The sequence below is a fragment of the Branchiostoma lanceolatum genome, chromosome 11, assembly GCF_035083965.1.
Source record: "Branchiostoma lanceolatum isolate klBraLanc5 chromosome 11, klBraLanc5.hap2, whole genome shotgun sequence".
NCBI classification, from domain to species: domain Eukaryota; kingdom Metazoa; phylum Chordata; class Leptocardii; order Amphioxiformes; family Branchiostomatidae; genus Branchiostoma; species Branchiostoma lanceolatum.
In genome coordinates this window covers 8,026,776-8,048,714 of record NC_089732.1, presented here as the reverse complement: position 1 = coordinate 8,048,714, position 21,939 = coordinate 8,026,776, and the positions used below count along the sequence as shown (strand labels likewise).

Here is a 21,939-nt window from a genome sequence, read left to right as displayed (position 1 = left end):
ACCCAGTCTTGCATTAATCTGGAATTCGTTCTTCCATAGAGAGACAAAATAACGGCTTTACCGCCACTTCACCGCTGATGTTCCCCTATTGTCTGTGACAGGAATGCCTCTCCTGCCAACTTCCTCTGTATAATGGAAGGTAAACCTGTTATGTGTAGGTTTGACACAGTTCGTACTTTTGATGGGAACCGAACGCACCCAGCCAGCTGAGAAGGGAATCCGGAACACCTTTGAGTCCCTTTGTTCAGGTTTGGGCAAGGAAAACATTGGCTTAACCCATCTCCGGACCCCTCCCTTCCTTAATTATGACATTCTGAGGCTTTCCACGGACCTTGGGAAGCTTCGAAGGATCAAAGTTGAGAAACCGCATTGTTTTCACCAATGGGACAGAGCATGTTTGAACTATGGCGGGAACATTTGGAGGTTCTCTTTCAACAGTTGATGGCGAAGCAGTAGCCTCCTTAGCAGACTCCAGGAATCAGGCTTTTTAGGGGCTTATGATGTGCCTTTTTATGACAATCATGTCCTTGCTTCTTGAGGCCAGCTGGAGTGTAATAAGGACTGACATGCCTTTAAAAAAGCCCAGCACAAGTAAAAACAAACAAATCCAACTCGTAAAGTCTACTAAGACGAGGCAGATGCCGCTTTGCAGGTATCAACCAACCAGCCTATGCTTAACACTTCTTAATCATACTCAAACCTGGTATAGTCTCCTAAACACTAGTCACTACAAAAACTTAATCAACTTCTGAGTTAGATATCTGCATCAGAATGACCTAGTATCTACATGTATGAAAGTCACAACAGAAAAAAAACGAAATGAACTTTCAAATGACAAATGAAACTTTGGTGTGCATTCAACGATAAATTGAAATATATGACATAAAGATTGTTACAAAGGTTTTGTAAATGTTAGAACAAAAGGCAACAAACACCCTCTCGGTAATGTGGAATTGACTAATTGTTTGGTCCAAATTCCTAGCATCTTTCAGAATTCAAAATGACCAAGTTTCATCCTTCAATAACTCATTCATTCTATTCCTCAATTTTACAACATAAGTATGCAACATAACAGCAAAACTAATACTAGAGTTTCAGTTTTGAAATAACCATGTAAATTTGAGAACTTTTATCCCTATGTCTCTAAGCAACTTTTGTTCTTTCCTTGAAGTCCTGGAAGGTTTCAAAGCAAGAGAGGAAGTTTATCAGCTGGTGTCATAGCTGTCTGATGTGCTGGAGGATGAAACACCCCAGCTGTGGAGTCGTGGCTGATGCACGGTATGTTTTGTTCAAGTCCTAAAGAGACATGTCTCAATCTTTCAATGTGGGAAAGCCCAACCTCATCTCAATAACTGAATAATGAGTTAAGGAGGATTGCATTATGAAGGAATGGATAACTTTATTGCTTACCGGTAATATGTTTCTGAGATACATGTACAAGTTATGGCAAATGCTTCACATGTTAGATTATAACAATAACTATTTAAGTATCTTTTTATTCTATGCATTTCAACAGACGTGCTATGACACAAGCTTTGCAGGTGAAATAATATGTAATATTATGTTTTATGATGTAGCAAACAGCCCTATACCTTCCACTAGATTATCATAACTCTCTGTAAAACTCTGTAACTTTCATATTTTCAAGACCAAATCTCATGGTCTATAATGCAAACAAACATGTACGTGTGGTGGAAAGTTGAAGTGACATGATTTTCGTGCCTCCTCTAAGTGCCCCTCTCAGCCCATTAGAATGAGTGACAACAGTTTATTGCTTTGTGTTGTGTTCCTGACGTTGAAAGACAAGTGTAGACTGGTCCCACTAGACACATTCCTACCGAAATGCGACACCCAGAAAGTAGATCTTGGAAATGCTGGGGGCCTGCCCACCTGTTTCCTGTGCACACCTGGCGCACAAGGTGGTCGTTTCGTTGTTTCCATCAGAGTCCCTTGGTGGTTGGAAAAATATAGTCTCTACGAGACTAACTACATTGGCTGTAGGGTGAATAATTTGCAAGACGGGTTTGGCCACCAAAGGGTTTCATTTGCCTGTGCAAAGGGAAATGATACCATTTCCAGATCCCACTGACTGACTTTCTTGGCCAATTATTCACACTATTCTTTGCAGAATTCTACTATACATGACTCCTTAGCAAGACCTGTTGTAGGCTAGGAAAAAAATAGAAGCTAGCAGACAAATAGGCTGAATGGTTAACCAAAGGAGCAAATGATACACTCTGTTTGGTAAATTTTAAAAATTTTCAGCCATCGAAGGAGCCATCGAAGGAGTCTGGCGGAGACTATCCCACAACGTTGTTGTTACGCCCTAAACCGTGCGGACTCCCTCTGATCTTCGGTAAACAAGACGAGGACACAAACATGGCAGGAATTCCAGGCTGAGTTTACTTCCTGTCAGGACGTTGTTTGTGTTTGATGATATCTGCACAGTACCAGCCTCACCTATTCACCTGTGGAGGAGGGGCGATAAACCACGGACCTCCCACCTGTCAGACCCTGCACACCCCTGTGAGCACAGTGCTGTCTTCCACTTCTTACTGCTAAAATTGGGTTATTCCATTGCATTCCTTGACAAAGGCGGGTTTTGAAACCATTCTTGTCCCTTTTCCAAACCCTTTCATTTTTTTTTTCTGAAAAATTTATCTGCCTTCCCCTGACATCAGTGCTAATGTGATTTGATTTCAAGTATAAAGTTAGTTTTGCTGGATTTTCTATTTGCCTCTGTTGACGGGTGAACCTTAGAAGTGACATGACCTCATCTTTGAAGAAACGACTGTCTGTTTGTGAACACCTGCTGCTATACACCTGTCATATGTAATGTCCATCAATCCCTGAAACTTATACCCAGATACAAACTATCCTCTCAGTTTCTATGTGTCTCGACTTCCAGTTCAGTTTTTTTTTTTACCCGAGGACCAGCAAAATGAATTGGTATGTCCTAGGCCATTAAAGACTAATTTTTGTTTAAAAAAAAGTATCAAAACATTAGCCCTTCAGTGCATTTGGATTGGTGCCTGACTCATCTGAGGTGATGTTAGTGTCACTGGGGTCATGACCCCACAGGTGCCCTCCATCCCACCTGCTCGCTAACCATTCAAACATACATCAGTCATAGGGGGCCTTTGAAGCCACACAAACTAATGGTCACTTGTCCCATCAATTGACTTGATTGGTCAGACCCATTGAAATCTACTGTCTGGGTGTTGTCATTTTTACACTTACCATATGTCTTCTCATTGAGTAGTTGCCAGTAGTTAGACATACACAGGTTTTGTTTTCAACAGGGATAGTTTATTTGATTGTTTTCTTGTTACCTTTGGGAAGGAGGTCAATGACCCCCGAAAGTGGTACTGTTTTTGTCTGTTTGTGTGTTCGCAGTTATAACTCAAGATCCTTTTGATGGATTTGTTGGGATTTTGGTATATTGGCAGTTATTCAGGTCCCGATATAACATGGCAATTTTGGGCAGTATTTTCAGGCTTTGAAGACTTAACGTTTTAGATTGACACCCCCATCTTGATTGTTTGGAATGGTAACGTTAGCTCAAAACTCAAAAGGGACAGATTTTGATCATTCTTATTCTATTTTGTAGATTGACCTCAATGGTGTAGGATGTTAGGAAAAGAGTGGAAGTTCTTAGATGCAAGCTACTCAGGTAAAAGACTGAGGAGACATTCTTAAGTACAAGTAAGTAAGTTGCTGTTTTGTAAATTGTTTAAATTTGTGGCCACCTAAATTTGTAGTAGGGGGTGAAAGGAGGTATTTGCAGTGTTTCAAGTTGATTGAAACAATCAAGTAGTATTAAGACAGAGTACAAGTTAGTAGTGTTATGCCTTTGCGGTGAAAGCTTGCTGCGTAAATTGTCCACATAAAACCCCAGCAAATATTTCATGATTTACAATAACTTAATAAGTCATTGACCTGTACATCAATTCTACATTTTGCAGTAGAAGCCTTTTCTAAATCATTGGTAATTCCGGAAGCAATTGAAGAATCATCCCTACATTATTTGTTCAAAGAAGAAGAGCCTTCAATTCAGTAAAGTCAACAGCTGCGGCAATTTGGAACAAATGGAGCGAACAGAAGGAAATGACGAAATTGTGGCCGACACAATTGTGCCACAGGAACAACCGTTTGTGCGGTTCGTTGTCATACCTGTGCACTAATTTAATGAGGGCCTAGCAGACTGCTGCATCCTCTCCACCCACAAAACAGCCAACAAAAGATGACTCAGCCAACTAAGACAACTAAGGGATGTTTTGTTGGTTTTTTTTCTGAGAGTTGTGAGCTTTTTTCATGTGAGTGATTTAAATGACACTGTGTTTTATTATGTTAGTTGTGTCTGTACAATAGATACTGGTTTAAAAATATGTGATATGGTCTTTCTTACATGTAGAAATGTACCAAACACTGTAAATAAGGAAGTCTGTGTTCGATCCATAACCCCAAATCTATCTATCTTAGGCCATATCAAACCAGTTCCAGGGATGTCATTCCCTGGAAATCTCAAATCAAATGCAAAGAAAAAAAAGAAATGCCTAGTAATGGGATAGAAGGCATAAGCATGTACTGTCTCTAACAATTTTGCCAGAGCAAACCCTTAAGTGTGGTGTGATCTCTAACAGGCTTGAAGATATTACTTCAATACAGGACCAAAGACTTACTGTAAAGGGGAAAATCTTCACTGTGGTGTTCACGGTTTTAAAACCACAAAAATTTTTTCTGTCTTCTGCCCTCCTACCCATTGTTTTTAACTGCAAACTTATAACAAACGTGAACTCTCCATTCTCTCCATGCCACGAAATAAAATCCCACGAAATAACATTTTCCCATTCACAGTCATGTCCTTCCAAAAGGATGAGCTGATCCATTGTCCATAAGGTCATGTTGATTTGATTATATGAATGACATCCTCTGGGAACCCAAGAAATGAAGTGAGTGTGCGAATAAAAAAAAGTTTGGCAAAAAAAGTTGCCTTTATTATGAAATCTACATGGTCAGGAAGGTTGAACAAATGATTGATACACAGAGGATGGTATAGCGAATAATAGATTCTTCATTTTCACTTTTTCACATCTTCTTTGACTTTGGAAATGATTTTGGCATTCTACGACATTAGTATTGGTTTCCGATATTTTTTTTACAATCTATGGTATGTGTTAAATCATTTTGCTGCTGCTTTGTATGTTACAATCTATCATGGTCTTTTTTTATTGGGAAACGGACGAAAATTGATGCGCGCACGGATGTCATCCATATAATCAAATCAACATGGCCTCACATTAACTTAGTGAGGCCTTCTAAGCTTATTTGTGGCTGTTGTTAGCCTGTACGTACCGCAGCTTGGCCGATCTGGCAACGCGAAGCGCTTCGGACCCAGAAGATCCGGGTTCGTCTCCGTGCATGGATTTCTTTTAGCTACGGCCGCGTGGCGCGTTGGATACACCCGATCCCTCGATCTCGGAAGTTAAGCAACGCGCGGTCCGGACAGTGCTTGGATGGGGGACCAACCAAGGACGTCCGGATTGCTGTAGCCTCACGAAGCTTTCCACGAAATCGTCTTCCGGGAGGGACGTAAAACGGGGGTCCCGTGCTCGAGGAGGTGCCTCGAACACGTTAAACAGCCTCATTACCCTTCACATTGGGTACCTGCCTGTGGCACTGGCTGCAAATACACCTGATATTAAAATGTAACCCTATCATGGCCCAGAGAACAGACACCCCTCCAAACAGATGGACAGACGCATGGTGGTCTCCCTGCGCCATATGGCGGCACGTCTTGAAGCGGGGAATTATGGGAAGAAAAGACAAAGAAAACAATACAAAAGGCAGTATAACGGAGTCCTTAAGAAGACAAAACCAACTGAAAAGGAGACACCTGGCTAACGCCTAGTAGAGGTGTAGGATTGACTCATTTTCATTATTGTCATTCTAGTTTGAAAGTTGGGGGTTAGCATTTTTACACCCGTTCTCAGAACTGCAATCCCTGCTGTAACGTTACAGAGATTGATTCACACCCTGCCTTTTGGCTAAAGGCAAGAATACTGACCATTGGCTTGAAAGATTTTAAGTGGAATCACTCAGTACTACTCAAGCAGATAAGCAAAGAAACAAATAAACAAATAAACACAACAAAACATTTCTTTAAAAGGTGATGGTATACAATAATCAACACAGGGGGCATGGCCAACAGCTTCAGTTGATTCCTGATTAGTCCTGATGAGTTATTGGATTAACAAGGTCTTAACCCATTAACTTTTGATCAGACTAGGCTAACGACTTCATTAAGGCCTATTTGCTGTGTAATTACCGGCATTCCAAACAATTCACGCCCGGATTCACACCTACAAAGGGCCTTGTGGTTAATTAAAGGACAAAATGTCCCACCCACCTAAGGTAAAAGTGGGCGACTTTAGACAAAGCATGACGCTTTTCGTCAGCGACTAGCGCAATACAGCATCGCTACAGCTCACGTTTTCAGCCAAGCACACCAGGTCACCCCATCTCTTCTTCTCAATAAGTGTGTTGGGTTCTTTTACGTGCAGAGGTTTGAAGCTTGAGGCATATGCCTGAAATGAAAACCTTATCACAGTATGGAACCATGCATCTGCTTGAAGCCTATCCTCCTCTCCCAGCACTGACTGGATGGGTGTAGCTTGTTCACTTTCTTGTGGACCCACATCAGAACTTTTGATAATAGCATAACTTTTTTTGAGAGTATTAAAGGACCAGAATGCGTGATACAAAATTACCATGTTCAGACATTTAAAAAGAAATTGCACCAGGAGGCTCTAAGTTAAAGGTAAAATATTATATAGTCAGCAGAAAAATTACAGAATAACAAAAAAGAAGTGTTGTACAAAATGTTGTACCGAGGAGGTATTTTTCAACCTACCTGTTTGTACCAACATCATTATGATACTCTGTATTGAAATTGAAATAAGAGAGTTAATACATTTTTCTGTTGTTAGGAATTCGAAAGAAAACATTTGGCCGCTAAACATTCCATAAACCACTGAATTGAATCAGTTAAGAACAAGTAAGCAGACAGGTCAAGTTCATGTCATTGAACCTGTTCAGCCACAATAGCTTCACCATCACCAACCTAGAATTAGCAAGTCCACCAGACACACTATTTATAGCCTCATTTTAGGTCAGTTCAACCGAGGAGGTTCAATTCTTCTGTTGCAACAATATGCATTGTCCTTAACCAAGAAAGCCAATGGACCGTACCACAGTGAGACTTTCCGCAGGGGTGTAATTAGGTTGGTACAAAAGTATATGTCGCTTTGCTTTGTGTTTAAGGCTGTCCATTGGTTGTCCACAGTGACATTACTCCTGGTTCCTTGTGTGTTCTTATGTGTTTTTTATGACTGGTAAAGGTAAAGGTCCCATAGCCTTTGAGGCCATAGGAGCAGTGGGTTGTTGTCATCTGTGCAGGTGTCTAGTAATCTCCAAGCAGATCCAACGGTTGCGAAGACCGTATCCAACTGGCAGAAGAAAATTTCATTGCAATGAAGATTTCTTCTGCCAGTTGGATACGGTCTTCGCAACCGTTGGATCTGCTTGGAGATTAGGTGTCTAGGGCACGGTTGGAAGGTCGCGCACATACTTCTTCTTCCATTGCCTTCTACCACCCCAACTGAAGTCAGGTACCCATTTTATTCATGGATGGAAAGAGGAAAGTTGTGCTAAGTGCCTTTCAAGGACACAATGTTTATTTAGGAATGGCAGAAATGGCTGATTACCTTAATCCAATTATTGTCATAAGTATGTGTATGTCATACATATTAAACGTTAACGTTATATGCATAACCCAAGTGGTTATTATTAGTAGTTGGTGGTAGTTATTATGTTTAAATGGCAACGACTACTTGGTCAAATATTCTATCTTTATTCACAAATTTTGTGGAAAGACTACAATTGCAGTCAGACTTGCCTGACTTAAACGAGTAGTAAATGGTTAGAGAAATAACTAACGTTATACGTCTACTGATCTGTGATGTATACAAATGAATCAGTAGTTTTGGGACAATGGGCATTTTGGGGAGTTCGCACACGGCTAAGCAAGCAACAATGGACCATTGTAGCCTACTGTGATGCAGAATGGTTAGTGGCTGGGGCCGCTGGGCTGTAGATTATGTCAGAAGACAGGAAGCCGGTAGAATACAGTATCATGGAAACAGGCAAAAGATTACTGAGGGACAGTGGCCTTTTTTGCTTTATACAAATGAAAATAAGATGATACATATAATCACAGAAGGTTTTCATTTTTCACAGTCAGATGTGATCAGCATCTTGACAAGGAGACTGCAGTACTCCCCTCTCTGCCAGGAGGCGCTTCATACTTGATACAGCAGGTAGATGCAGAGTGTTGAAGGAACAATATTGACTTCTGGAAAAATGGGTAAGGTAACGTTTTACTGATCATTTTAGTTTTCTCTTTTCTACATCTTTTTTCTCTCTCCATCCTTCCTTGTCCTTCCTACCTTCATCCCTCCATTCTTCATTTCTTTCTTCCTTGGCCTTCCTTCTATCCTCCCTCCACCCATCCCTCTAGCCCCTTCTCCACCGAAGGGTTTTTGTTCAGTCCCATTACTTTACTACATCCTGGTTACACCATTTTGATTGACAGGTCAATATGATGTAATCTTGCCCACCACAAACATCAGTAAATGAGCAAGTTGTTGCCAGTTGTCAATCACCTGGCCAGGCACCTATCAGGTATCAGACAGGGGGAAATCTGATGTTGGGATGGTTTTAGCATTTTTTTGTCCATAGTGTAACAATTAATAGATAATGAGTATCCCCATCTTTTTGGACATATAAACATTTTTACAATGAGCTCTAAGGTTACTTATCTCCAAGCAGATGTAAGAAGGCAAAATTGTGATGATTTCTAGCTCCCCGTTCTGTTTTCTTTTGGATGGCAGTTTGTAACAGATTCGGGGAGCTAGAGAAGCGTCACGATTTTGTCTTCCAACATCAGCTCTACAACACATATGCTGAACAGTCCCTCCTACAGTCCCTTTACAGTTGAAGAATGATCCTCCCCCTATCAGCAGCTGGAGGCAGTAGTGTTTAGTAAGTCTGGATGGTTCCTGTGTGGGCCGGCCTTGAGAGGGGGATTTAGGGGGATTACAGGCGCCCACTGGGGGCTGCCGCTTATTAGCAACCCAATGAACAAACTCTGATCAACTTTCCTTCCCCCCATATCATACCAGCAGTTTGGCATACCTCCTTCATGACTACCACAGTGATCAGGCAGTCTGATATTGTATTAGGCTGGAAAAGAGTGGCTATGGGGTATTATGAAAGCTTTACTACGTTTTGATGATCAGAAGCAAATTTCTGTTGTAAGATTAATCTAACAAAACCTCCAATATTAGATCTTATCGAAAGGCATGCTGGACTAAATATTTTTGGCACGAGTAAACCCAAAGCCCCCTTTCATATCCTCCAAAGGTAAGTGGTTCTTTGTCTTACATTTTCTGTAGTATTTAGCATGATTCTGTTAAACAAAGGACAGCGGAACCCAGGTTTGCGGTGGGTATAGAAATATGCCCCGAACATTTCATACAGGGCTGTCTCCAGCTTGGAATTTTTTCCGTCCCACTCATTGTTTGGGAGCTGGTGTTTTGAATTTTCTTTGTTCAATTCATCATTTAAAGCTTTTGAAGATACATTTTCATCAATTTCATGTCATAAAGTTCAGATTTTGGGATGGACAGGGTTAAATTTTTCCCCGTTCCAACAAGCAAATATCCGTCCTAGGACGGAGGGACGGGTCCCGGAAACAGCCCTGTTTCATACAAACTTACAAACTCAGGGCAGTGCAAGACACTTCAAAACCTGTCAGTCTATTAACTTAATTTTACAGCTCGATATCATTCACAACCGGAAGATGACAATTAAACTTAGGTATGATGTTCATTTTCAGACATACATTTTGCTCCAAATTTGACTTGGATTGTAGGAATTGCTTTAAACCTGCACACTCATTTCGTCAAAGTAAACACACACATTCTGTATTAAAATGTATGTAAAAGAGAAGAAAACCTGTCTAAGCCTGCATGACTGACATTCTGATACACTCTGTCAATCATTAGGGACTGCCTGCACAATGGACAGGATTAGGAGTCATCCCTGGCTGATCCCCTCCCCTTTACAAATGTTACAGCCGGCCTAATCCTCCCCCAGTCTGCCCAGAGACCTTAGCTTACTCAGAAGACTGATGCCATCTCTCCACAGTAAGCTGTCTTCGTTATGGCATATAATTAGACACTGGCACAAATCTGGGTTAAAAGAAATGCCTTTCAATGGAGGTTCTCCGAGTAAAGTGTTGCTTTAACCAAGGACGTCAGATTGAATATGACATCCTTGCTTTAGCTTTGGAGGGGGTGGGAATTTAGGGAATTTGAAGCAATGGAAGATCAAACTAGCACTACATGGCAGTTTGGCACAAAATGTTGTGTCGAGACATTTATAATTGTAGACATGCATAGATAATGTCATATTAAGTCAACATGACATGTTCTCTGGAATATCCAACGCTTCTTACAACTGTAGATATACAAAGACTGCTGATGATCAGATAATAGAAACTATGGTTACAGTATATGGTGTGCCATAAGTATGTAACGTTATAACATGATAGTTTCTATCATCTGATCATTAACACTGACAATGCTCCTCAGAAATGTCTTTCCCTCATTAACTGATTGATTGATGAATTGATTGATTGACTGATTAATTAATGAATCCGTTCTTTCTTTCTTTGAACTTTTCCTTTATGGAGCAGGTGGGCAGTTGCACAGCAGGGGGCCTGGCTAAGACAGAAGAGACCTCTAGCAGCTCATTGAAATACTGCAGATAAACGCTAACTGATGAATACCAATTTTTGGTACAGTCATTGTGATATGTACTCAAATCCTTGTACAGCAATGCAATACTAGTATGTCAGTTTAAAGAAGTTCATTGACTTGAGTCTATAATATTATTACAATTGTAGCACATTATGATTCATACCGATTGTCACAACAACGTGTACTTGTGCGGTTTTGTATGCAGTAATGACTGTGCCTTATTTATACTATCCTTCCATAGACAAGACATCTGCCGCCCCACCCACCAGACCTATGTCTGCATGGATCAAACCCCGCAGACAAAATATTATTCCACGTGTCAGGGTGGGTTAGTTGGTCAGACCAGATGGGTGGTAGAGATCCAGATCTTACATACAGGTAAAAACTTGGATTGAAAAGGTTCTGCAAGGGGGTTCCGGACAATTAACACCTTACACTGAATTCAGGAGAACCCCCTACGTGTTACCAAGGAATGTACTAGAGAATCTATAACCTCCTTGGTATTACGCTAAAATCAAGGAAGGCAATTATGCAAAATTTGGTCTTCTTCCTATGAATTACGTGGATAAGACAGCTTTCTCCACAAATTACGGGAAATCAAAATAGGCTGCTTATGCCTTACGGAAAAGAGCATGTAGACCCTTCTCCATGCTGAGATGGTCCATGATGACAAAATTCCTATTAAGGGACAGCAAGGAGATGGTTTAATAGGTAATGCTTGTGATCAGTTCAGCTTTCCTTCAAAAGTTGCATGTGGCCAATTCTACCTCCATTAGAATATCCCTTTTTTTCTTCATTTAGAGCTGAAATGAGTACAATGTACTTTACTGAGTAATATGTCTCGAGTCTCCGAGTAGATATTGGGAGGACTATCTTCCACCTAACATCTGTATCCCCATCTTTTTGGACATATAAACATTTTTACAATGAGCTCTAAGGTTACTTATCTCCAAGCAGATGTAAGAAGGCAAAATTGTGATGATTTCTAGCTCCCCGTTCTGTTTTCTTTTGGATGGCAGTTTGTAACAGATTCGGGGAGCTAGAGAAGCGTCACGATTTTGTCTTCCAACATCAGCTCTACAACACATATGCTGAACAGTCCCTCCTACAGTCCCTTTACAGTTGAAGAATGATCCTCCCCCTATCAGCAGCTGGAGGCAGTAGTGTTTAGTAAGTCTGGATGGTTCCTGTGTGGGCCGGCCTTGAGAGGGGGATTTAGGGGGATTACAGGCGCCCACTGGGGGCTGCCGCTTATTAGCAACCCAATGAACAAACTCTGATCAACTTTCCTTCCCCCCATATCATACCAGCAGTTTGGCATACCTCCTTCATGACTACCACAGTGATCAGGCAGTCTGATATTGTATTAGGCTGGAAAAGAGTGGCTATGGGGTATTATGAAAGCTTTACTACGTTTTGATGATCAGAAGCAAATTTCTGTTGTAAGATTAATCTAACAAAACCTCCAATATTAGATCTTATCGAAAGGCATGCTGGACTAAATATTTTTGGCACGAGTAAACCCAAAGCCCCCTTTCATATCCTCCAAAGGTAAGTGGTTCTTTGTCTTACATTTTCTGTAGTATTTAGCATGATTCTGTTAAACAAAGGACAGCGGAACCCAGGTTTGCGGTGGGTATAGAAATATGCCCCGAACATTTCATACAGGGCTGTCTCCAGCTTGGAATTTTTTCCGTCCCACTCATTGTTTGGGAGCTGGTGTTTTGAATTTTCTTTGTTCAATTCATCATTTAAAGCTTTTGAAGATACATTTTCATCAATTTCATGTCATAAAGTTCAGATTTTGGGATGGACAGGGTTAAATTTTTCCCCGTTCCAACAAGCAAATATCCGTCCTAGGACGGAGGGACGGGTCCCGGAAACAGCCCTGTTTCATACAAACTTACAAACTCAGGGCAGTGCAAGACACTTCAAAACCTGTCAGTCTATTAACTTAATTTTACAGCTCGATATCATTCACAACCGGAAGATGACAATTAAACTTAGGTATGATGTTCATTTTCAGACATACATTTTGCTCCAAATTTGACTTGGATTGTAGGAATTGCTTTAAACCTGCACACTCATTTCGTCAAAGTAAACACACACATTCTGTATTAAAATGTATGTAAAAGAGAAGAAAACCTGTCTAAGCCTGCATGACTGACATTCTGATACACTCTGTCAATCATTAGGGACTGCCTGCACAATGGACAGGATTAGGAGTCATCCCTGGCTGATCCCCTCCCCTTTACAAATGTTACAGCCGGCCTAATCCTCCCCCAGTCTGCCCAGAGACCTTAGCTTACTCAGAAGACTGATGCCATCTCTCCACAGTAAGCTGTCTTCGTTATGGCATATAATTAGACACTGGCACAAATCTGGGTTAAAAGAAATGCCTTTCAATGGAGGTTCTCCGAGTAAAGTGTTGCTTTAACCAAGGACGTCAGATTGAATATGACATCCTTGCTTTAGCTTTGGAGGGGGTGGGAATTTAGGGAATTTGAAGCAATGGAAGATCAAACTAGCACTACATGGCAGTTTGGCACAAAATGTTGTGTCGAGACATTTATAATTGTAGACATGCATAGATAATGTCATATTAAGTCAACATGACATGTTCTCTGGAATATCCAACGCTTCTTACAACTGTAGATATACAAAGACTGCTGATGATCAGATAATAGAAACTATGGTTACAGTATATGGTGTGCCATAAGTATGTAACGTTATAACATGATAGTTTCTATCATCTGATCATTAACACTGACAATGCTCCTCATAAATGTCTTTCCCTCATTAACTGATTGATTGATGAATTGATTGATTGACTGATTAATTAATGAATCCGTTCTTTCTTTCTTTGAACTTTTCCTTTATGGAGCAGGTGGGCAGTTGCACAGCAGGGGGCCTGGCTAAGACAGAAGAGACCTCTAGCAGCTCATTGAAATACTGCAGATAAACGCTAACTGATGAATACCAATTTTTGGTACAGTCATTGTGATATGTACTCAAATCCTTGTACAGCAATGCAATACTAGTATGTCAGTTTAAAGAAGTTCATTGACTTGAGTCTATAATATTATTACAATTGTAGCACATTATGATTCATACCGATTGTCACAACAACGTGTACTTGTGCGGTTTTGTATGCAGTAATGACTGTGCCTTATTTATACTATCCTTCCATAGACAAGACATCTGCCGCCCCACCCACCAGACCTATGTCTGCATGGATCAAACCCCGCAGACAAAATATTATTCCACGTGTCAGGGTGGGTTAGTTGGTCAGACCAGATGGGTGGTAGAGATCCAGATCTTACATACAGGTAAAAACTTGGATTGAAAAGGTTCTGCAAGGGGGTTCCGGACAATTAACACCTTACACTGAATTCAGGAGAACCCCCTACGTGTTACCAAGGAATGTACTAGAGAATCTATAACCTCCTTGGTATTACGCTAAAATCAAGGAAGGCAATTATGCAAAATTTGGTCTTCTTCCTATGAATTACGTGGATAAGACAGCTTTCTCCACAAATTACGGGAAATCAAAATAGGCTGCTTATGCCTTACGGAAAAGAGCATGTAGACCCTTCTCCATGCTGAGATGGTCCATGATGACAAAATTCCTATTAAGGGACAGCAAGGAGATGGTTTAATAGGTAATGCTTGTGATCAGTTCAGCTTTCCTTCAAAAGTTGCATGTGGCCAATTCTACCTCCATTAGAATATCCCTTTTTTTCTTCATTTAGAGCTGAAATGAGTACAATGTACTTTACTGAGTAATATGTCTCGAGTCTCCGAGTAGATATTGGGAGGACTATCTTCCACCTAACATCTGCTTGGAGATTATTAAGTCTACCAATTCTCTCATCATGGCAGAGGCTCAGGCAGCCTACTGGTAATGATGATCCAATCCCACACAGAACCATGTCCTGCAGATAAAACAACAGGCCAGTGGGACATCAACAGGTGACCTTGTAAACTGCAGGATGTGACCTTGAAGGCGTGGTTCTGGCCTCCTTACTGTCCGCTGTAGTCAGTGAGAAGAGTTCCAGACATGTGATCAGGGGAGACTCCACTATACAGGTCTGTGACCTGTGGGTTTGCAATCTGGTTTGAGAGACAACCCAACGGGATTACCAATTTAAACAGGGTCGACCTTGGCATGAACTTCAGAAACTGATGCTATTGATCGCAGCTACAGTAAGAAAGTTACTGTATGATTGGCAGGGTTTGGAAGGGTGAAATTTACAATTAATAGACCACCATGAAAAATGGAGGTACTGTTTTTGTGTGTGTGTGTGTGTGCACGTGTGTGCGCGCGTGATCTTCTTCTTTCTTTTGAGGCTACCAACTTGCTGAAGATTCTGTAGCCTATATACCTACAGTACACTGTGTATGTGTGTCTGTACTCCATGTGTATCTGCATGTTTGTGTTTCCAGATATTTGCGTTTTAATAGCATAACTGAAGAAGGTCTGGATGGATTGTGATGATATTTGGTATGTTGGAAGGTCTGTATCTGTATCTGTATCTATATAGCCGGTATAACCGCCATCAGGCGTAACACACCAGCTTCGCAGGAACGCGGCGCGGCAGCAGCTGGTCATATTACACCGAACGGTCTGTTACACCTAGTCTTTGCATATCTGACTGCAACCGTTCTTTAAAGCTACTTAGTGATGAAGCTCCTACAGTACTTGATGACAACGAGTTCCATTCTACTATGGTTCTCGGGAAATACGAATTTTTGAACACGTCAATCCTTGGCTGATAACTCTGGTACTTAAAAGCATGACTATTTCTGGTCCTCTTCTGAGCTGGCATTAGATACTTATCAGTCGGTACGTCCACAAGTTTATTAGTCATCTTGTACATCATGCAAAGTCTGGACATTGTTCTCCTGTCCTCAAGTGACATCCATTGCAGGTCTGCTTTCATTTTTGTTACACTGGCGCCCCTTTCATAGTTGTTCGTGCAGAATCTGGCAGCTTGGTTCTGCACCCTCTCGAGTTTATCTATATCCTTCTTTGTGTATGGATCCCAAACTGTTGCAGCATATTCAAGGTTTGGTCTTACTAGAGACGTGTATGCAAGTGATTTTACCTTTGCTGGGCATGCCCACAAATTACGTTTGATCACTCCCAATGTCTGTTTAGCCTTAGTTGTTACTTTGTTGATATGGGTGTTCCACTTTAGCCCCGTTGTTAATGTAACGCCTAGGTACGGGTGGCTCTTTGCTGTTGCTAGAGCCTGTCCACAGAACTGGTAGGTGGTTACAATTGGGTTTCGTTTGTTTGTTATATGCATGATGTAACATTTTTCCGGATTAAACTGCATTAGCCATCTGCTTTGCCATTCTTCGAGTGTGTTCAAATCTTCTTGCAAAAGCTGTGAATCACTCTGTGTGGACAACTCTATATATAACAGGCAGTCATCGGCAAATAACCTAACATTTGAATCAAGCTGGTCTGGTAAGTCATTTATGTACAGGAGGAAGAGTAACGGTCCCAGAACAGTTCCCTGTGGTACGCCTGACGCAACTCTAACTGGAGCTGAGGCCTTGCCTTCTACCACTACCGTCTGTTCCCTATTGGTCAAGAAAGCCTTCAACCAATTTAGTGTGGTGCCTTGAATTCCGTAGTGCTCTAGTTTAGTGATGAGTCTGCTATGTGGGACTTAATCGAAAGCTTTAGTAAAATCAAGAATTGCTAGATCTACCTGTTTTTTACTGTTCAGTGCGCCAGCTATGTCATGAGCTGTCAATATAAGCTGTGTTTCTGTGGATCGCTTTGCTCTGAATCCATGTTGGTAGTCAGTCAATATGTTGAAAGGTCTTGGAAAAACGATGGTCAATTGGGCTGCTTTTTGCGTTCTAGCTGTCATGACTAGAGGTAACTCTTTGTAAGCTACCAGTAGGTTATTGAATTGCATATCATAAATTAGAAGGATGGACATTGGATAGGGAGGAAAAAAATGTTGAAGTAAAACAAAATATATCACATTTTCCTCTGAAACAAGGTTGCAGGAAACGTGGTAACGTGAATGTAGGGTTGTTTTGCCCTGATGTCCTAATAATGTCATTTGGTGGGCTGGGAGGGGGTAAGTGGTGTTTCACTGTCTTTAATTTGCACAGAAGACAGTCAGTCTACCACCCTGGAGGGGTTCAAAACAACACCACCAAAGGAAATCAGCTTTGATTGGCCATTAACTTTAACTCCGTGAGTATCACAACATGTCTTAGGTTATAATTAATCCTGGTACTTGTATGGTTAAAACTCAATTTTTTTTACTTTTTGGTCTTTCCTATAAGAAAACTTCACAGGTTGTGTTCATGGGTTTGGAACTTTTGATGTACCTTTTTTCCAATCAAATGAAATATGGGTGTACCGTTAAGACTGACTAATGATTCAGATGAACAAGTTGTTTATTAGCTTCACACATTTATATCAATCTGTGCCTTGTCTATAGAATAGCCCTGAAAACTTAAAAAGTGGAAATTGTATGCTCCTTGATAATTAAGCATGAACTTCTATCCAAGCTGTAATTTTTTTTTCTTTGTTTGGCTCAACCAAAAAGAAATGAAAGACTTCTTTCAATTGAAGAAGAGTTTGGGTTCTTACAACCTTACCACTGTTTAATATATAAATAACATGCACGACTTTGCATTGGCGATGCGGTAATCTAGCTGTCAGTTCTGCCAGAAAGACAAACCCATCCAGGCAGACTAGGACTCCGCACACCTGGGTAAAACAACGACACCTTTATACAGACATCCACAGGTGTGCTACAGGTGATAGAATTTCTCGACTCCGCCCAGACAATTATGTAATAGCCTACTTGAAGCCTGAGGCTTAATCCTGGGATCAGTATGGATTAGTTGATGCACTTTGATCTGTTTGACAGCCATGTCCAATGACCAGTGTATATTTCAGTGTATGTCTGTTTGGTAAGGAGCTACACCTTTGGTAAGGATCTAGGGATCTTCATGTATTTTGTGTGTCCATTTGGCTCTTTCGTGGTAATGTTATGTTACAAAATTCAACAAGTTGCCTGAAACAAAGATTTTGTCTATCAATAATGGCTTATTTTACATTGCTACAGGCACAGGACCCTAGAAGTTGGACTCCAAAAAGGTTTCTAGACAGGAGAATTTGTTTCTCTTCAAATAGTGCAGAGGGTATCATAGCGACCCCTATCAGCTATTTATCAAACTGCAGTACAGATGTCGCTATTATTTGCCATCTCGCGAACTGAACTTGAGCAAACTGCCCAGTAGATCGCTTCTAACGTGTTCTCAGAACGACCAGTTCTTGTTTTTCTTCTTCTTGTATACAATTATTCAACTCCAAGCCTTTGTAAACTACAGTAATGGTTCTTTAGAAATTGATTGATTTGGCCAACTGACATGGAAATATTATGTATATGTGTACCTAAATGTAACATCGGGTACAGGTAGGTAACGTTACCGGTACAGAGGCTTAGGTACAGGTCTGTACCTGAACTATTTGTAACCTGTAAAGTAACCTGTTATCTTCAATGATGACATTGGTACCTTAGGGAGAGAACCTATTTCAAGGAGGATGAGTCAAGTATAAACTATGTTGTAGTGCACATATAGAGATACAGCGTATTATTTTGTGTGATCTGAAATAAGATAGATTAGCGAAATCCTTGAACAAAGGTATTGACCATATCACCATGTCCTGGAGGTACTGTCTACATTGACATTTACTGTACCCATTGCTACCGCGGTCGACAGGCACAAAGCGCGACGCACCGACTTTTGGGACTGAGCGACACCGGTCGGCCACTGTACATATTCAGCTCTTTGTATACAATGTTCAGAGTTTTCTACTATCGAGTGTAGTTTAGATTCATGCGAGGCCCCATTCCACTAGACGGCAATCGCGCAGCAACATCGCTGCGACCTAAACTGAGGATTTGTATGATTCTTGATTTCATGATTGGAATATCATGCAAAGGGCAGAAGTAGGACTGAAAAGACAACAAAATGCACAATGCGTAAAAAATCCTTTTTGAGTATGAAATTAGTTCAGCTATCTGTCAAATTCTAGATCGCGGTGCGGTCGCAGCGAGGTCGCCGCCCTAGTGGAATTTTTTCTCAAACTTTATCAACATACATAATGATACATAAAAAACATTGGCAATCCTAACTAATTGTAGTGTTGATTGAAATTACAATGATGGTTTTAAATATTGTAATTTCTTATCTATTTCTATGATGTTCTTTAGTCGGCCCTAGTGGAATGGGGTATTAGAAAAGAGGAGTTCGTGGAGTCCACAAGTCATCGCAAACAAGAATGTAACAAAAGCAGTTTGTTTTCCATTTAGTTCAACTTATTGGTTTCTAATTCCTGCAACAGCTTTATTTGTCCCAGTTCTAACGAGCTCTAACCGGTACCAGCTGCAACCTAAGAGCTTTGTTTTATTTTTCACACAGGATTGCAATCTCAATATCGGTTCCAAGTGTTTTTCTCGAGACTGAAAGCAAAGCAGTCGATGAAAGGAACGTTTATGGGACAATATAGCACTGACGTTAGGCTGACATACATGCGCGGTTATTGTATTGTTCCATATCTATGAGTTGACGCCTGTTTTGACTAATTCTCTGTCTGTGAAGTGATACTGTAGCGTTAGAGTCAGGGTGTTTATGAAACGCGGCGCTACAGCCCACCTGCTCCCCCTAGAAAACAAACTTTGATGCCGCAACTTTGATAACACGTACTTTTCCCTGCATGCACCACCGCTCCTAAAGTTCTCTAGCCTAAAATCCAGCCATATTAGCTGAGCTGTTTCCAAAGTAATCTGTACGCGTATCGTTAGCTAATGTGGCTGAATTTCAGGCTACAAGTTGTAAGGCATAACGTTATGTGACATAGGGTGCGGTCACAGTCGCCGTTAGAAGTCGTGCGATTTTGATGTCGTAGAATTTTCAAGCAGAACCAACCGCCGGAAAGTCAGACTTTTGCCGTAAGAAGACAGCTGGACTGTTGAACGACAACAGCACGACTATACCAAGAATTCCATTTGTTTGACTCCTAGAGCCGCATAGTTCCTGTTGAGAACTTTTATTCAGTCTAGTACCACGACCGTGAATTCAATATTCAGTTCCGCCCTGACTTGATCATGTGGATGACATCCGCACGCGCATCAATTTGTGTCCGTTAGAAAAAAAAGGTTTCGACCATACTGTAAATTGCACAAAGAAGCTGCAAATGAGCAAATAACGTTATATACCGTATTTAAAAAAAAAAACGTATCGGAAAACGGATACTTATATCATACAATACCTCTTTTCCTATCGTAAAACGTACTGATTTTGTCATAAACTTACTTCTTGCAAAATATGTTTTACGAGCTCTGAGCGTAGTTCTCCCAAGTCATCCAGGAAAATGTGAAAGAACAAAATAAATAATGTATAGTCTGGTCTGCCATGTTCTGCAAGTTCTGTCATTTGTATAACATTCTTAACCGCTATGATTTCATAATGAAGGTAACTATTTTTGTCACGCTCGCATAAATTTTTCGTTGCCCAGAAGATATCATCCACATAATCAACTCAGTATGGCCCGAATGAAAATAACTGAAAATGATAGATTGTAACGTGAATTTTAAACCATCAATAAGAACAACAAAGAAAGCACAGGTCTTATAGTCACGTTTTACGTCGCGTTGGACACGGGATGGGACGTGGTGTCAGAAATCAACAAGTGAGAAACGTGACAATGCTCATCACAACATTTACATTGTCACAACGTCAACGTCTTCAGACAATGTCAGGACTTAAAGGCCCATTCACATTTGTTTGTATATCAAAGTCCGTAAGAGTTGCGTATTGACATTATTTTGGTTTAGGTAAAGTTTGAGGCCGAAGAAGTAGTGTTTCCTCTCCAGTTAGATAACCAGGTTGCACAACGGTGGGTCAAAGTGAAAAGTACTTTATCCTGATGAAAACTTAACCTAAACGAAACCAAGAGTTTATACGGAGTTGAATGTACGCACAAGTGTGAGCGACATCCGTACTTGTCTCAGAGACAACATATTCTTCATGTACCCGGCATATGAGTTGCGTATTTAAATTTTTTGGTCTTGGGTAAAGTTTGCGGCCGAAAAAAAACCGTTTCGGTTCGATAGCCAGGCTCTACAACAGTGGTTCAAAGTTGAATACATGTTTTTTTCAAAGATGTCAGTGCGCGACTCATACGGGCTTAAATATATGCACAAGTGTGAACGGGCCCAGTGGCACACTCTTCAGAGCCTGATCGAAGAAAACATACAGTTGCGCCGTTAACGTTAACGTTATTGTGAAAATGTTTAAAAATTCTAAATCAATATTTGCCCTGATATAATCATATGAGTATCACAAACCTTTCTCCATTTTCCTTTCTCCATCTTATTCAGCAGTGTATCTATATGTAGAAAAAGAAATATGCCAAAATTGAAATCAATTATTTTTCTTGCAAACAGCATTTCACCATGCAAACGTAACATAAGCATAGATGGTTCGATTAAATATTTGCTTGTGTTAAAGTTTTATCTATGGGGGACTCGAATCGGCCTGTAGCCCGCTTTTCCCCGAGGTCCCAGTTTAGGATGACGTATTGAGTGGAGGAAGGTAAGATGAGCTTCGCCTCAGCTCAGTCAAAACACTTGAAAGTTTTGTCTGGTTGTGCCAAAAACCGCTCTTTATATATCAGTAATTTTGATTAGCCGTGAGACAAACTGTTAACTTATCGTGAGAACTAGAAGAATAAGTTGAATTATTTGCGGCAGCAGAGCCTGATCAAAAATAGTTGTACCGTTAACGTAGTTGTTAAAATGTTTGAATAACAGCACAAATCTTTATCAAGATATTTGCCCTGGGGAAATCATGTGAGTAACACAAACTTTTCTCCTCATCAATATACATGTGTTTCAAGTTTCAAGGAAAAATCAAGGCCTTTTTGACCACCGTGACTTGATGACTGTGATTTCCCCCCATCCTAGTCATCAGCATATCAACCAGAAAGAGAAGGGAAATGAGATGAAAG

The 21,939-nt window shown here is 40.7% G+C and overlaps 2 long non-coding RNA genes across 5 annotated transcripts; both read left to right on the top strand.

Moving 5' to 3' along the window:
• The first annotated feature begins 8,300 nt into the window (after nucleotides 1–8,300).
• LOC136444952 (uncharacterized) lies at nucleotides 8,301–10,915 on the top strand. 3 transcript variants are annotated; one of them, XR_010757362.1, is made up of 3 exons: nucleotides 8,301–8,425; nucleotides 10,128–10,268; nucleotides 10,820–10,915. It is a non-coding gene; the product is annotated as an uncharacterized lncRNA (long non-coding RNA). The 3 variants fall into 3 exon arrangements; XR_010757361.1 differs by lacking the exon at nucleotides 8,301–8,425 and adding an exon at nucleotides 8,619–9,483; XR_010757360.1 differs by lacking the exon at nucleotides 8,301–8,425 and having other exon boundaries at nucleotides 8,619–10,268.
• A 975-nt stretch (nucleotides 10,916–11,890) lies between these two features.
• Nucleotides 11,891–13,866, top strand: LOC136444986 (uncharacterized). Of its 2 annotated transcripts, XR_010757370.1 has the most exons (3): nucleotides 11,891–12,434; nucleotides 13,079–13,219; nucleotides 13,771–13,866. It is a non-coding gene; the product is annotated as an uncharacterized lncRNA (long non-coding RNA). The 2 variants fall into 2 exon arrangements; XR_010757369.1 differs by having other exon boundaries at nucleotides 11,891–13,219.
• The last annotated feature ends 8,073 nt before the right edge of the window (nucleotides 13,867–21,939 follow it).